At 44.7% G+C, this 12897-nt stretch overlaps 5 non-coding genes and 42 pseudogenes across 5 annotated transcripts; all 47 read right to left on the bottom strand.

Annotated features, from left to right (window-relative positions):
- Window positions 1–44: 44 nt before the first annotated feature.
- LOC142146527 (5S ribosomal RNA) lies at window positions 45–163 on the bottom strand (annotated as a pseudogene).
- Window positions 164–243: 80 nt separating this feature from the next.
- Window positions 244–362, bottom strand: LOC142145973 (5S ribosomal RNA; annotated as a pseudogene).
- Window positions 363–443: 81 nt separating this feature from the next.
- Window positions 444–562, bottom strand: LOC142145397 (5S ribosomal RNA; annotated as a pseudogene).
- An 81-nt stretch (window positions 563–643) lies between these two features.
- On the bottom strand, window positions 644–762 carry LOC142146147 (5S ribosomal RNA; annotated as a pseudogene).
- An 80-nt stretch (window positions 763–842) lies between these two features.
- Window positions 843–961, bottom strand: LOC142146138 (5S ribosomal RNA; annotated as a pseudogene).
- A 245-nt stretch (window positions 962–1206) lies between these two features.
- Window positions 1207–1325, bottom strand: LOC142146251 (5S ribosomal RNA; annotated as a pseudogene).
- An 82-nt stretch (window positions 1326–1407) lies between these two features.
- LOC142147395 (5S ribosomal RNA) lies at window positions 1408–1526 on the bottom strand. Its single transcript, XR_012690544.1, has one exon. It is a non-coding gene; the product is annotated as a 5S ribosomal RNA (ribosomal RNA).
- An 81-nt stretch (window positions 1527–1607) lies between these two features.
- Window positions 1608–1726, bottom strand: LOC142147768 (5S ribosomal RNA; annotated as a pseudogene).
- An 80-nt stretch (window positions 1727–1806) lies between these two features.
- On the bottom strand, window positions 1807–1925 carry LOC142146355 (5S ribosomal RNA; annotated as a pseudogene).
- Window positions 1926–2169: 244 nt separating this feature from the next.
- LOC142145963 (5S ribosomal RNA) lies at window positions 2170–2288 on the bottom strand (annotated as a pseudogene).
- An 82-nt stretch (window positions 2289–2370) lies between these two features.
- LOC142145280 (5S ribosomal RNA) lies at window positions 2371–2489 on the bottom strand (annotated as a pseudogene).
- A 283-nt stretch (window positions 2490–2772) lies between these two features.
- Window positions 2773–2891, bottom strand: LOC142146748 (5S ribosomal RNA; annotated as a pseudogene).
- Window positions 2892–2971: 80 nt separating this feature from the next.
- On the bottom strand, window positions 2972–3090 carry LOC142147060 (5S ribosomal RNA). The gene has a single exon (XR_012690221.1). It is a non-coding gene; the product is annotated as a 5S ribosomal RNA (ribosomal RNA).
- Window positions 3091–3371: 281 nt separating this feature from the next.
- LOC142146742 (5S ribosomal RNA) lies at window positions 3372–3490 on the bottom strand (annotated as a pseudogene).
- Window positions 3491–3571: 81 nt separating this feature from the next.
- LOC142146830 (5S ribosomal RNA) lies at window positions 3572–3690 on the bottom strand. Its single transcript, XR_012690019.1, has one exon. It is a non-coding gene; the product is annotated as a 5S ribosomal RNA (ribosomal RNA).
- Window positions 3691–3771: 81 nt separating this feature from the next.
- LOC142145942 (5S ribosomal RNA) lies at window positions 3772–3890 on the bottom strand (annotated as a pseudogene).
- An 81-nt stretch (window positions 3891–3971) lies between these two features.
- LOC142145318 (5S ribosomal RNA) lies at window positions 3972–4090 on the bottom strand (annotated as a pseudogene).
- An 81-nt stretch (window positions 4091–4171) lies between these two features.
- Window positions 4172–4290, bottom strand: LOC142145222 (5S ribosomal RNA; annotated as a pseudogene).
- An 81-nt stretch (window positions 4291–4371) lies between these two features.
- LOC142147746 (5S ribosomal RNA) lies at window positions 4372–4490 on the bottom strand (annotated as a pseudogene).
- An 81-nt stretch (window positions 4491–4571) lies between these two features.
- On the bottom strand, window positions 4572–4690 carry LOC142146705 (5S ribosomal RNA; annotated as a pseudogene).
- Window positions 4691–4771: 81 nt separating this feature from the next.
- Window positions 4772–4890, bottom strand: LOC142145174 (5S ribosomal RNA; annotated as a pseudogene).
- Window positions 4891–5289: 399 nt separating this feature from the next.
- Window positions 5290–5408, bottom strand: LOC142146634 (5S ribosomal RNA; annotated as a pseudogene).
- An 80-nt stretch (window positions 5409–5488) lies between these two features.
- On the bottom strand, window positions 5489–5607 carry LOC142145333 (5S ribosomal RNA; annotated as a pseudogene).
- Window positions 5608–5689: 82 nt separating this feature from the next.
- Window positions 5690–5808, bottom strand: LOC142146591 (5S ribosomal RNA; annotated as a pseudogene).
- An 82-nt stretch (window positions 5809–5890) lies between these two features.
- On the bottom strand, window positions 5891–6009 carry LOC142146847 (5S ribosomal RNA). The gene has a single exon (XR_012690035.1). It is a non-coding gene; the product is annotated as a 5S ribosomal RNA (ribosomal RNA).
- Window positions 6010–6420: 411 nt separating this feature from the next.
- On the bottom strand, window positions 6421–6539 carry LOC142147772 (5S ribosomal RNA; annotated as a pseudogene).
- Window positions 6540–6809: 270 nt separating this feature from the next.
- Window positions 6810–6928, bottom strand: LOC142146106 (5S ribosomal RNA; annotated as a pseudogene).
- Window positions 6929–7173: 245 nt separating this feature from the next.
- On the bottom strand, window positions 7174–7292 carry LOC142145380 (5S ribosomal RNA; annotated as a pseudogene).
- A 268-nt stretch (window positions 7293–7560) lies between these two features.
- LOC142145510 (5S ribosomal RNA) lies at window positions 7561–7679 on the bottom strand (annotated as a pseudogene).
- Window positions 7680–7760: 81 nt separating this feature from the next.
- LOC142146184 (5S ribosomal RNA) lies at window positions 7761–7879 on the bottom strand (annotated as a pseudogene).
- Window positions 7880–8218: 339 nt separating this feature from the next.
- Window positions 8219–8337, bottom strand: LOC142145301 (5S ribosomal RNA; annotated as a pseudogene).
- An 81-nt stretch (window positions 8338–8418) lies between these two features.
- LOC142146311 (5S ribosomal RNA) lies at window positions 8419–8537 on the bottom strand (annotated as a pseudogene).
- A 411-nt stretch (window positions 8538–8948) lies between these two features.
- Window positions 8949–9067, bottom strand: LOC142147771 (5S ribosomal RNA; annotated as a pseudogene).
- Window positions 9068–9337: 270 nt separating this feature from the next.
- Window positions 9338–9456, bottom strand: LOC142146104 (5S ribosomal RNA; annotated as a pseudogene).
- Window positions 9457–9701: 245 nt separating this feature from the next.
- On the bottom strand, window positions 9702–9820 carry LOC142145379 (5S ribosomal RNA; annotated as a pseudogene).
- A 268-nt stretch (window positions 9821–10088) lies between these two features.
- Window positions 10089–10207, bottom strand: LOC142145509 (5S ribosomal RNA; annotated as a pseudogene).
- An 81-nt stretch (window positions 10208–10288) lies between these two features.
- LOC142146183 (5S ribosomal RNA) lies at window positions 10289–10407 on the bottom strand (annotated as a pseudogene).
- Window positions 10408–10746: 339 nt separating this feature from the next.
- LOC142145300 (5S ribosomal RNA) lies at window positions 10747–10865 on the bottom strand (annotated as a pseudogene).
- An 81-nt stretch (window positions 10866–10946) lies between these two features.
- LOC142146310 (5S ribosomal RNA) lies at window positions 10947–11065 on the bottom strand (annotated as a pseudogene).
- An 80-nt stretch (window positions 11066–11145) lies between these two features.
- Window positions 11146–11264, bottom strand: LOC142145815 (5S ribosomal RNA; annotated as a pseudogene).
- Window positions 11265–11343: 79 nt separating this feature from the next.
- Window positions 11344–11462, bottom strand: LOC142146723 (5S ribosomal RNA; annotated as a pseudogene).
- An 82-nt stretch (window positions 11463–11544) lies between these two features.
- LOC142145642 (5S ribosomal RNA) lies at window positions 11545–11663 on the bottom strand (annotated as a pseudogene).
- A 249-nt stretch (window positions 11664–11912) lies between these two features.
- On the bottom strand, window positions 11913–12031 carry LOC142147118 (5S ribosomal RNA). Its single transcript, XR_012690277.1, has one exon. It is a non-coding gene; the product is annotated as a 5S ribosomal RNA (ribosomal RNA).
- Window positions 12032–12113: 82 nt separating this feature from the next.
- LOC142146735 (5S ribosomal RNA) lies at window positions 12114–12232 on the bottom strand (annotated as a pseudogene).
- An 81-nt stretch (window positions 12233–12313) lies between these two features.
- LOC142145798 (5S ribosomal RNA) lies at window positions 12314–12432 on the bottom strand (annotated as a pseudogene).
- Window positions 12433–12513: 81 nt separating this feature from the next.
- LOC142145796 (5S ribosomal RNA) lies at window positions 12514–12632 on the bottom strand (annotated as a pseudogene).
- An 81-nt stretch (window positions 12633–12713) lies between these two features.
- LOC142145683 (5S ribosomal RNA) lies at window positions 12714–12832 on the bottom strand (annotated as a pseudogene).
- Window positions 12833–12897: the final 65 nt, after the last annotated feature.

Genomic DNA, 12897 nt, shown 5'->3' with positions numbered 1-12897 from the left:
CAAAACCAGCACTGAAGGAAGCCAGGTCAAAAGAGAAAAAAAAAGGCCTACAGCACCTGGTATTCCCAGGTGGTCTCCCATCCATGTACTAATTAGGCCTGGCGCTGCTTATCTTTCAAGATCAGACGAGATTGGGCTTGTTCAGAGATGTGTAGCTGTAGGTATTGATTTCCTATTGACCTACATCTCTTATAATCTCAAAACCAGCATTGAAGGAAGCCGGAACAAGAGAGAAAAAAAAAAGGCCTACAGCACCTGGTATTCCCAGGTGGTCTCCCATCAAAGTACTAACCAGGTCCAACCCTGCTTAGCTTCCAAGATCAAACAAGATTGAGCTTGTTCAGAGATGTGTAGCTGTAGGTATTGGTTTCCTATTGACCTACATCTCTTATAATCTCAAAACCAGCATTGAAGGAAGCCGGAACAAGAGAGAAAAAAAAAAAGGCCTACATCACCTGGTATTCCCAGGTGGTCTCCCATCCAAGTACTAACCAGGCCTGTCCCTGCTTAGCTTCCAAGATCAGACGAGATTGGGCTTGTCCAGGGTGGTGTTGCTATAGGTATTGTTTTCCTATTGACCTACATCTCTTATACATCTAAAAACCAGCATTAAAGGAAGCCGGAACAAGAGAGAAAAAAAAAAAGCCTACAGCACCTGGTATTCCCAGGTGGTCTCCCATCCAATTACTAACCAGGCCTGGCGCTGCTTATCTTTCAAGATCAGATGAGATTGGGCTTGTTCAGAGATGTGTAGCTGTAGGTATTGATTTCCTATTGACCTACTTCTCTTATAATCTCAAAACCAGCATTGAAGGAAGCCGGAACAAGAGAGAAAAAAAAAAGGCCTACAGCACCTGGTATTCCCAGGTGGTCTCCCATCAAAGTACTAACCAGGTCCAGCCCTGCTTAGCTTCCAAGATCAAACAAGATTGGGCTTGTTCAGAGATGTGAAGCTGTAGGTATTGTTTTCCTATTGACCTACATCTCTTATACATCTCAAAACCAGCATTGAAGGAAGTCAGAACAAGAGAGAAAAAAAAAGGCTTACAGCACCTGGTATTCCCAATTGCTTAGCTTCCAAGATCAGACGAGATTAGGCTTGTTCAGGGTGGTGTGGCTGTAGATATTGGTTTCTTACTGACCTACATCTCTTATACATCTCAAAACCAGCATTAAAGGAAGCCAGAACAAGAGACAAAAGAAAAAGGCCTACAGTACCTGGTATTCCCAGGTGGTCTCCCATTCAAGTACTAACCAGGCCCGGCACTGCTTAGCTTCCAAGATCAGACGAGATTGGGCTTGTTCAGGGTGTTGTGGCTTTAGATATTGGTTTCTTAATGACCTACATCTCTTATACATCTCAAAACCAGCATTGAAGGAAGCAGGAACAAGAGAGATAAAAAGAAAGGCCTACAGCACCTGGTATTCCCAGGTGGTCTCCCATCCAAGTAGTAACCAGGCCCAGCCCTGCTTAGCTTCCAAGATCAGATGAGATTGGGCTTGTTCAGGGTGGGGTAGCCGTAGGTATTGGGCGCTTATTGACCTACATCTCTTATACATCTCAAAACCAGCATTGAAGGAAGCCGGAACAAGAGAGAAAAAAAAAAGGCTTACAGCACCTGGTATTCCCAGGTGGTCTCCCATCCAAGTAGTAACCAGGCCCAGCCCTGCTTAGCTTCCAAGATCAGATGAGATTGGGCTTGTTCAGGGTGGTGTGGCTGTTGGTATTAGTTTTGTAATGACCTACATCACTTATACATCTCAAAACCAGCATTGAAGGAAGCCAGAACAAGAGAGAAAAAAAAAAGCCTACAGCACCTGGTATTCCCAGGGGGTCTCCCATCCAAGTAGTAACCAGGCCCAGCACTGCTTAGCTTACAAGACCAGATAAGATTGTGCTTGTTCAGGGTGAAGTGGCTGTAGATATTGGTTTCCTACTGACCTACATCTCTTATACATCTCAAAACCAGCATTGAAGGAAGTCAGAACAAGAGAGAAAAAAAAAGGCTTACAGCACCTGGTATTCCCAATTGCTTAGCTTCCAAGATCAGACGAGATTAGGCTTGTTCAGGGTGGTGTGGCTGTAGATATTGGTTTCTTACTGACCTACATCTCTTATACATCTCAAAACCAGCATTAAAGGAAGCCAGAACAGAGACAAAAGAAAAAGGCCTACAGTACCTGGTATTCCCAGGTGGTCTCCCATTCAAGTACTAACCAGGCCCGGCACTGCTTAGCTTCCAAGATCAGATGAGATTGGGCTTGTTCAGGGTGTTGTGGCTTTAGGTATTGGTTTCTTAATAACCTACATCTCTTATACATCTCAAAACCAGCATTGAAGGAAGCAGGAACAAGAGAGATAAAAAGAAAGGCCTACAGCACCTGGTATTCCCAGGTGGTCTCCCATCCAAGTAGTAACCAGGCCCAGCCCTGCTTAGCTTCCAAGATCAGATGAAATTTGGCTTGTTCAGGGTGGGGTGGCCGTAGGTATTGGTTGCCTATTGACCTACATCTCTTATACATCTCAAAACCAGCATTGAAGGAAGCGGAACAAGAGAGAACGAAAAAAAAAGGCCTACAGCACCTTGTATTCCCAGGTGGTCTCCCATCTAAGAACTAACCAGGCTTGGCCCTGCTTAGCTTCCATGATCAGATGAGATTATGCTTGTTCAGGGTGGTGTTGCTGGAGGTATTGTTTTCCTAATGACCTACATCTCTTATACATCTCAAAACCAGCATTGAAGGAAGCCTGAACAAGAGAAAAAAAAAAAAGTCCTACAGCACCTGGTATTCACGGGTGGTCTGCCATCCAAGTACTAACCAGGTCCAGACCTGCTTAGCTTCCAAGATCAGCCGAGATTAGGCTTGTTCAGGGTGGTGTGTCTCTAGGTATTGGTTTCCTACTGACCTACATCTCTTATACATCTCAAAACCAGCATTGAAGGAAGCAAGAACAAGAGAGAAAAAAAAAAGCCTACAGCACCTGGTATTCCCAGGTGGTCTCCCATTCAAGTACTAACCAGGCCCGGCCCGGCTTAGCTTCCAAGATCAGACGAGATTGGGCTTGTTCAGGGTGGTGTGGCTGTAGGTATTGATTTCCTATTGACCTACATCTCTTATACATCTCAAAACCAGCATTGAAGGAAGCCAGAACAAGAGAGAAAAAAAAAATGCCTACAGAACCGGGTATTCTCAGATGGTCTCCCATTCAAGTACTAACTAAGCCCGACCCTGCTTAGCTTCCAAGATCAGAGGAGACTGTGCTTGTACAGGGTGAAGTGGCTGTAGATATTGGTTTCCTAATGACCTACATCTCTTATACATCTCAAATCCAGCAGTGAAGGAAGCCGGAAGAAGAGAGATAAAAAAAAGGCCTACAGCATCTGATATTCCGAGGTGGTCTCCCATCCAAGTACTAACCATGCCTGGCCCTGCTTAGCTTCCAAGATCAGACAAGATTGTGCTTGTTCAGGGTGGTTTGGCTGTAGATATTGATTTCCTATTGACCTACATCTCTTATACATCTCAAAACCAGCATTGAAGGAAGCCGGAACAGGAGAGAAAAAGGAAAGGCCTACAGCACCTGGTATTCCCAGGTGGTCTCCCATCCAAGTACTAACCAGGTCCGGCCCTGCTTAGCTTCCAAGATCAGACGAGATTGGGCTTGTTCAGGGTGGTGTGGCAGTAGGTATTGATTTCCTATTGACCTACATCTCTTATACATCTCAAAACCAGCATTGAAGGAATCCGGAAGAAGAGAGAAAAAGAAAAGGCCTACAGCACCTGCTATTCCGAGGTGGTCTCCCATCCAAGTACTAACCAGACCCGGCTCTGCTTAGCTTCCAAGATCAGATGAGATTGGGCTTGTTCAGGATGGTGTGGTTGTAGGTATTGGTTTCCTAATGACCTACATCTCTTATACATCTCAAAACCAGCATTGACGGAAGCCGGAACAAGAGAGATAAAAAAAAGGCCTACAGCACCTGGTATTCCCAGGTGGTCTCCCATCCAAGTACTAACCAGGCCCGTCCCTGCTTAGCTTCCAAGATCAGACAAGATTGGGCTTCTTCAGGATGGTGTGGCTATAGTTATTGTTTTCCTATTGACCTACATCTCTTATACATCTAAAAACCAGCATTGAAGGAAGCCGGAAAAAGAGAGAGAAAAAAAAAGCCTACAGCACCTGGTATTCCCAGGTGGTCTCCCATCCAATTACTAACCAGGCCCAGCTATGCTTAATTTCCAAGATCAGATGAGATTGGGCTTGTTCAGGGTGGTGTGACTGTAGGTATTAGTTTTCTAATGACCTACATCACTTATACATCTCAAAACCAGCATTGAAGGAAGCCGGAACAAGAGAGAAAAAGAAAAGGCCTACAGCACCTGGTATTCCCAGTTGGTCTCCCATCCAAGTACTAACCAGGTCCGGCCCTGCTTAGCTTCCAAGATCAGACGAGATTGGGCTTGTTCAGGGTGGTGTGGCAGTAGGTATTGATTTCCTATTGACCTACATCTCTTATACATCTCAAAACCAGCATTGAAGGAATCCGGAACAAGAGAGAAAAAGAAAAGGCCTACAGCACCTGCTATTCCGAGGTGGTCTCCCATCCAAGTACTAACCAGACCTGGCTCTGCTTAGCTTCCAAGATCAGACAAGATTGGGCTTCTTCAGGGTGGTGTGGCTATAGTTATTGTTTTCCTATTGACCTACATCTCTTATACATCTAAAAACCAGCATTGAAGGAAGCCGGAAAAAGAGAGAGAAAAAAAAGGCCTACAGCACCTGGTATTCCCAGGTGGTCTCCCATCCAATTACTAACCAGGCCCAGCTATGCTTAATTTCCAAGATCAGATGAGATTGGGCTTGTTCAGGGTGGTGTGACTGTAGGTATTAGTTTTCTAATGACCTACATCACTTATACATCTCAAAACCAGCATTGAAGGAAGCCGGAACAAGAGAGAAAAAAAAAAGTACTAACCAGGCCCGGACCTGCTTAGCTTTCAAGATCAGACGAGATTGGGCTTGTTCAGGGTGGTGTGGCTGTAGATATTGGTTTCCTGATGACCTACATCTCTTTTACATCTCAAAACCAGCATTGAAGGAAGCCGGAACAAGAGAGAAAAAAAAAAGTACTAACCAGGCCCGGACCTGCTTAGCTTTCAAGATCAGACAAGATTGGGCTTGTTCAGGGTGGTGTGGCTGTAGATATTGGTTTCCTGATGACCTACATCTCTTTTACATCTCAAAACCAGCATTGAAGGAAGCCGGAACAAGAGAGAAAAAAAAAAGGCCTACAGCACCTGGTATTCCCAGGTGTTCTCCCATTGAAGGACTAACCAGGCCAGGCCCTGCTTAGCTTCCATGATCAGTTGAGATTGGGCTTGTTCAGGGTGGTGTGGCTGTAGGTATTGGTTTCCTAATGACCTACATCTCTTATACATCTCAAAACCAGCATTAAAGGAAGCTGGAACAAGAGAGAAAAAAAAAAGCCTACAACACCTGGTATTCCCAGGTGGTCTCCTATCCAAGTACTAACCAGGCCCAGCTATGCTTAATTTCCAAGATCAGATGAGATTGGGCTTGTTCAGGGTGGTGTGACTGTAGGTATTTGTTTCCTATTGACCTACATCTCCTATAATCTCAAAACCAGCATTGAAGGAAGCCGAAACAAGAGAGAAAAAAAAAAGAGGCCTACAGCACCTGGTATTCCCAGGTGGTCTCCCATCCAAGTATTAACCAGCTCCAGCCCTGCTTAGCTTACAAGATCAGACAAGATTGTGCTTGTTCAGGGTGGAGTGCCTGTAGATATTTGTTTCCTAATGACCTACATCTCTTATACATCTCAAAACCAGCATTGAAGGAAACCGGAACAAGAGAGAAAAAAAAAAAGGCCTACAGCACCTGGTATTCCCAGGTGGTCTGCCATCCAAGTACTAACCAGGTCCGGCCCTGCTTAGCTTCTAAGATCAGATGAGATTAGGCTTGTTCAGGGTGGTTTGGCTGTAGGTGTTGGTTTCATACTGACCTACATTTCTTATACATCTCAAAACCAGCATTGAAGGAAGCCAGAACAAGAGAGAAAAAAAAAAGGCCTACAGCACCTGGTATTCCCAATTGCTTAGCTTCCAAGATCAGACGAGATTAGGCTTGTTCAGGGTGGAGTGGCTGTAGATATTCATTTCTTACTGACCTACATCTCTTATATATCTGAAAACCAGCATTGAAGGAAGTCAGAACAAGAGAGAAAAAAAAAGGCCTACAGCACCTGGTATTCCCAATTGCTTAGCTTCCAAGATCCGCCGAAATTAGGCTTGTTCAGGGTGGTGTGGCTCTAGGTATTGGTTTCCTACTGACCTACATCTCTTATACATCTCAAAACCAGCATTGAAGGAAGCCAGAACAAGAGAAAAAAAAAAAAAGGCCTACAGCACCTGGTATTCCCAGGTGGTTTCCCATTCAAGTACTAACCAGGCCTGGCCCTGCTTAGCTTCCAAGATCAGACGAGATTGGGCTTGTTCAGGGTGGTGTGGCTGTAGGTATTGATTGCCTATTGACCTACATCTCTTATACATCTCAATACCAGCATTGAAGGAAGCCAGAACAAGAGAGAAAAAAAAAAGCCCTACAGCACCTGGTATTCCCAGGTGGTCTCCCATTCAAGTACTAACTAGGCCCGACAATGCTTAGCTTCCAAGATCAGGCTTGCCCAGGGTGGTGTGGATGTAAGTATTGCTTTCTTAATGCCCTACATCTCTTATACATCTCAAAACCAGCATTGAAGGAAGCCGGAACAAGAGAGAAAAAAAAAAGCCTACATCACCTGGTATTCCCAGGTGGTCTCCCATCCAAGTAGTAACCAGGCCCAGCACTGCTTAGCTTACAAGATCAGATGAGATTGTGCTTGTTCAGGGTGAAGTGGCTGTAGATATTGGTTTCTTACTGACCTACATCTCTTATACATCTCAAAACCAGCATTGAAGGAAGTCAGAACAAGAGAGAAAAAAAAAGGCTTACAGCACCTGGTATTCCCAATTGCTTAGCTTCCAAGATCAGACGAGATTAGGCTTGTTCAGGGTGGAGTGGCTGTAGATATTGGTTTCTTACTGACCTACATCTCTTATACATCTCAAAACCAGCATTGAAGGAAGCCAGAGCAAGAGACAAAAGAAAAAGGCCTACAGTACCTGGTATTCCCAGGTGGTCTCCCATTCAAGTACTAACCAGGCCCAGCACTGCTTAGCTTCCAAGATCAGACGAGATTGGGCTTGTTCAGGGTGTTGTGGCTGTAGGTATTGGTTTCTTAATGACCTACATCTCTTATAATCTCAAAACCAGCATTGAAGGAAGCCGGAACAAGAGAGAAAAAAAAAAGCCTACAGCACCTGGTATTCCCAGGTGGTCTCCCATCCAGGCCCAGCACTACTTAGCTTCCAAGATCAGACGAGATTGGGCTTGTTCAGGGTGAAGTGGCTGTAGATATTGGTTTCCTACTGACCTACATCTCTTATACATCTCAAAACCAGCATTGAAGGAAGCCGGAACAAGAGAGAAAAAGAAAAGGCCTACAGCACCTAGTATTCCCAGGTGGTCTGCCACCCAAGTACTAACCAGGCCCAAAACTGCTTAGCTTCCAAGATCAGACGAGATTGGGCTTGTTCAGGGTGGTGTGGCTGTAGGTATTGTTTTCATATTGACCTACATCTCTTATACATCTAAAAACCAGCATTGAAGGAACCTGGAACAAGAGAGAAAGAAAAAAGGCCTACAGCATCTGGTATTCCCAGGTGGTCTCCCATCCAAGAACAAACCAGGCCTGGCCCTGCTTAGCTTCCAAGATCAGACGAGATTGTGCTTGTTCAGGGTGGTGTGGCTGTAGGTATTGGTTTCCAAATGACCTACATCTCTTATACATCTCAAAACCAGCATTGAAGGAAGCCAGAACAAGAGAGAAAAAAAAAAGGCCTACAGCACCTGGTATTCAGGGTGGTTTGGCTGTAGGTATTGATTTCTTATTGACCTACATCTCTTATACATCTCAAAACCAGCATTGAAGGAAGCCGGAACAAGAGAGAAAAAGAAAAGGCCTACAGCACCTGGTATTCCCAGGTGGTCTCCCATGGTGGTTTGGCTGTAGGTATTGATTTATTATTGACCTACATCTCTTATACATCTCAAAACCAGCATTGAAGGAAGCCAGAACAAGAGAGAAAAAAAAAAGGCCTACAGCACCTGGTATTTCCAGGTGGTCTCCCATCCAAGTACTAACCAGGCCCGGCCCTGCTTAGCTTCCAAGATCAGACGAGATTGGGCTTGTTCAGGGTGTTGTGGCAGTAGGTATTGGTTTCCTATTGACCTACATCTCTTATACATCTCAAAACCAGCATTGAAGGAAGACGGAACAAAAATGAAAAAAAAAAGGCCTACAGCACCTTGTATTCCCAGGTGGTCTCCCATCCAAGTACTAACCAGGGCTGGCCCTGCTTAGCTTCCAAGATCAGACGAGATATGGCTTGTTCAGGGTGGTGTGGCTGTAGGTATTGGTTTCCTAAATACCTACATCTCTTTTACATCTCAAAACCAGCATTGAAGGAAGCCAGAATAAGAGAGAAAAAAAAAAGGCCTACAGCACCTGGTATTCCCAATTGCTTAGCTTCCAAGATCAGACGAGATTAGGCTTGTTCAGGGTGGAGTGGCTGTAGATATTCATTTCTTACTGACCTACATCTCTTATATATCTGAAAACCAGCATTGAAGGAAGTCAGAACAAGAGAGAAAAAAAAAGGCCTACAGCACCTGGTATTCCCAATTGCTTAGCTTCCAAGATCCGCCGAAATTAGGCTTGTTCAGGGTGGTGTGGCTCTAGGTATTGGTTTCCTACTGACCTACATCTCTTATACATCTCAAAACCAGCATTGAAGGAAGCCAGAACAAGAGAAAAAAAAAAAAAGGCCTACAGCACCTGGTATTCCCAGGTGGTTTCCCATTCAAGTACTAACCAGGCCTGGCCCTGCTTAGCTTCCAAGATCAGACGAGATTGGGCTTGTTCAGGGTGGTGTGGCTGTAGGTATTGATTGCCTATTGACCTACATCTCTTATACATCTCAATACCAGCATTGAAGGAAGCCAGAACAAGAGAGAAAAAAAAAAGCCCTACAGCACCTGGTATTCCCAGGTGGTCTCCCATTCAAGTACTAACTAGGCCCGACAATGCTTAGCTTCCAAGATCAGGCTTGCCCAGGGTGGTGTGGATGTAAGTATTGCTTTCTTAATGCCCTACATCTCTTATACATCTCAAAACCAGCATTGAAGGAAGCCGGAACAAGAGAGAAAAAAAAAAGCCTACATCACCTGGTATTCCCAGGTGGTCTCCCATCCAAGTAGTAACCAGGCCCAGCACTGCTTAGCTTACAAGATCAGATGAGATTGTGCTTGTTCAGGGTGAAGTGGCTGTAGATATTGGTTTCTTACTGACCTACATCTCTTATACATCTCAAAACCAGCATTGAAGGAAGTCAGAACAAGAGAGAAAAAAAAAGGCTTACAGCACCTGGTATTCCCAATTGCTTAGCTTCCAAGATCAGACGAGATTAGGCTTGTTCAGGGTGGAGTGGCTGTAGATATTGGTTTTTTACTGACCTACATCTCTTATACATCTCAAAACCAGCATTGAAGGAAGCCAGAGCAAGAGACAAAAGAAAAAGGCCTACAGTACCTGGTATTCCCAGGTGGTCTCCCATTCAAGTACTAACCAGGCCCAGCACTGCTTAGCTTCCAAGATCAGACGAGATTGGGCTTGTTCAGGGTGTTGTGGCTGTAGGTATTGGTTTCTTAATGACCTACATCTCTTATAATCTCAAAACCAGCATTGAAGGAAGCCGGAACAAGAGAGAAAAAAAAAAGCCTACAGCACCTGGTATTCCCAGGTGGTCTCCCATCCAGGCCCAGCACTACTTAGCTTCCAAGATCAGACGAGATTGGGCTTGTTCAGGGTGAAGTGGCTGTAGATATTGGTTTCCTACTGACCTACATCTCTTATACATCTCAAAACCAGCATTGAAGGAAGCCGGAACAAGAGAGAAAAAGAAAAGGCCTACAGCACCTAGTATTCCCAGGTGGTCTGCCACCCAAGTACTAACCAGGCCCAAAACTGCTTAGCTTCCAAGATCAGACGAGATTGGGCTTGTTCAGGGTGGTGTGGCTGTAGGTATTGTTTTCATATTGACCTACATCTCTTATACATCTAAAAACCAGCATTGAAGGAACCTGGAACAAGAGAGAAAGAAAAAAGGCCTACAGCATCTGGTATTCCCAGGTGGTCTCCCATCCAAGAACAAACCAGGCCTGGCCCTGCTTAGCTTCCAAGATCAGACGAGATTGTGCTTGTTCAGGGTGGTGTGGCTGTAGGTATTGGTTTCCAAATGACCTACATCTCTTATACATCTCAAAACCAGCATTGAAGGAAGCCAGAACAAGAGAGAAAAAAAAAAGGCCTACAGCACCTGGTATTCAGGGTGGTTTGGCTGTAGGTATTGATTTCTTATTGACCTACATCTCTTATACATCTCAAAACCAGCATTGAAGGAAGCCGGAACAAGAGAGAAAAAGAAAAGGCCTACAGCACCTGGTATTCCCAGGTGGTCTCCCATGGTGGTTTGGCTGTAGGTATTGATTTATTATTGACCTACATCTCTTATACATCTCAAAACCAGCATTGAAGGAAGCCAGAACAAGAGAGAAAAAAAAAAGGCCTACAGCACCTGGTATTTCCAGGTGGTCTCCCATCCAAGTACTAACCAGGCCCGGCCCTGCTTAGCTTCCAAGATCAGACGAGATTGGGCTTGTTCAGGGTGTTGTGGCAGTAGGTATTGGTTTCCTATTGACCTACATCTCTTATACATCTCAAAACCAGCATTGAAGGAAGACGGAACAAAAATGAAAAAAAAAAGGCCTACAGCACCTTGTATTCCCAGGTGGTCTCCCATCCAAGTACTAACCAGGGCTGGCCCTGCTTAGCTTCCAAGATCAGACGAGATATGGCTTGTTCAGGGTGGTGTGGCTGTAGGTATTGGTTTCCTAAATACCTACATCTCTTTTACATCTCAAAACCAGCATTGAAGGAAGCCAGAACAAGAGAGAAAAAAAAAAGCCTACAGCACCTGGTATTCGCAGGTGGTCTCCCACCCAAGTACCAACCAGGCCCAGCTATGCTTAGTTTCCAAGATCAGACGAGATTGAGCTTGTTCAGGGTGGTGTGACTGTAGGTATTTGTTTCCTTTTGACCTACATCTCCTATAATCTCAAAACCAGCATTGAAGGAAGCCGGAACAAGAGAGAAAAAAAAAGGCATACAGCACCTGGTATTTCTAGGTGGTCTCCCATCCAAGTACTAACCAGGCCCGGCCCTGCTTAGCTTACAAAATCAGACAAGATTGTGCTTGTTCAGGGTGGAGTGGCTTTAGATATTTGTTTCCTAATGACCTACATCTCTTATACATCTCAAAACCAGCATTGAAGGAAGCCGGAACAAGAGAAAAAAAATAAAAAGCCTACAGCACCTGGTATACCCAGGTGGTCTGCCATCCAAGTACTAACCAAGTCCGGCCCTGCTTAGCTTCCAAGATCAGACGAGATTAGGCTTGTTCAGGGTGGTGTGGCTGTAGGTATTGGTTTCCTACTGACCTACATTTCTTATACATCTCAAAACCAGCATTGAAGGAAGCCAGAACAAAAGAGAAAAAAAAAAAGGCCTACAGCACCTGGTATTCCCAATTGCTTAGCTTCCAAGATCAGACGAGATTAGGCTTGTTCAGGGTGGTGCGGCTGTAGATATTGGTTTCCTACTGACCTACATCTCTTATACATCTCAAAACCAGCATTGAAGGAAGCCAGAACAAGAGAGAAAAAAAATAAAGGCCTACAGCACCTGGTATTCCCAGGTGGTCTCCCATCCAAGTACTAACCAGGCCCAGCCCTGCTTAGCTTCCAAGATCAGATGAGATTGTGCTTGTTCAGGGTGGAGTGGCTGTAGATATTGAATTCCAAATGACCTACATCTCTTATAAATCTCAAAGCCAGCATTGAAGGAAGCCGGAACAAGAGAAAAAAAAAAAAAGGCCTACAGCACCTGGTATTCCCAGGTAGTCTGCATTCCAAGTACTAACCAGGCCTGGCCCTGCTTAGCTTCCTAGATCAGCCGAGATTAGGCTTGTTCAGGGTGGTTTGGCTGTAGGTAATGATTTCCTATTTACCTACATCTATTATACATCTGAAAACCAGCATTGAAGGAAGCCGGAACAAGAGAGAAAAAAAAAAGGCTTACAGCACCTTGTATTCCCAGGTGGTCTCCCATCCAAGTACTAACCAGGTCCAGCCCTTCTTAGCTTCCAAGATCAGACGAGATTGGACTTTTTCAGGGTGGTGTGGCTGTAGGTATTGGTTTACTAATAACCTACATCTCTTATACATCTGAAAACCAGCATTGAAGGAAGCCGGAACAAGAGAGAAAAAAAAAAGGCTTACAGCACCTTGTATTCCCAGGTGGTCTCCCATCCAAGTACTAACCAGGTCCAGCCCTTCTTAGCTTCCAAGATCAGACGAGATTGGACTTTTTCAGGGTGGTGTGGCTGTAGGTATTGGTTTACTAATAACCTACATCTCTTATACATCTGAAAACCAGCATTGAAGGAAGCCGGAACAAGAGAGAAAAAAAAAAGGCCTACAGCACCTTGTATTCCAAGGTGGTCTCCCATCCAAGTACTAACCAGGCCCAGCCCTGCTTAGCTTACAAGATCAGATGAGATTGAGCTTGTTCAGGGTGGAGTAGCTGTAGATATTTGTTTCCTAATGCCCTACATCTCTTATACATCTCAAAACCAGCATTGAAGGAAGCCGGAACA

The sequence above is a fragment of the Mixophyes fleayi genome, chromosome 3 (genome assembly GCF_038048845.1).
Source record: "Mixophyes fleayi isolate aMixFle1 chromosome 3, aMixFle1.hap1, whole genome shotgun sequence".
In the NCBI taxonomy this organism is placed as follows: domain Eukaryota; kingdom Metazoa; phylum Chordata; class Amphibia; order Anura; family Limnodynastidae; genus Mixophyes; species Mixophyes fleayi.
Note: the sequence above shows the minus strand (reverse complement) of the source record. Positions and strands in the feature narration are given on the sequence as shown.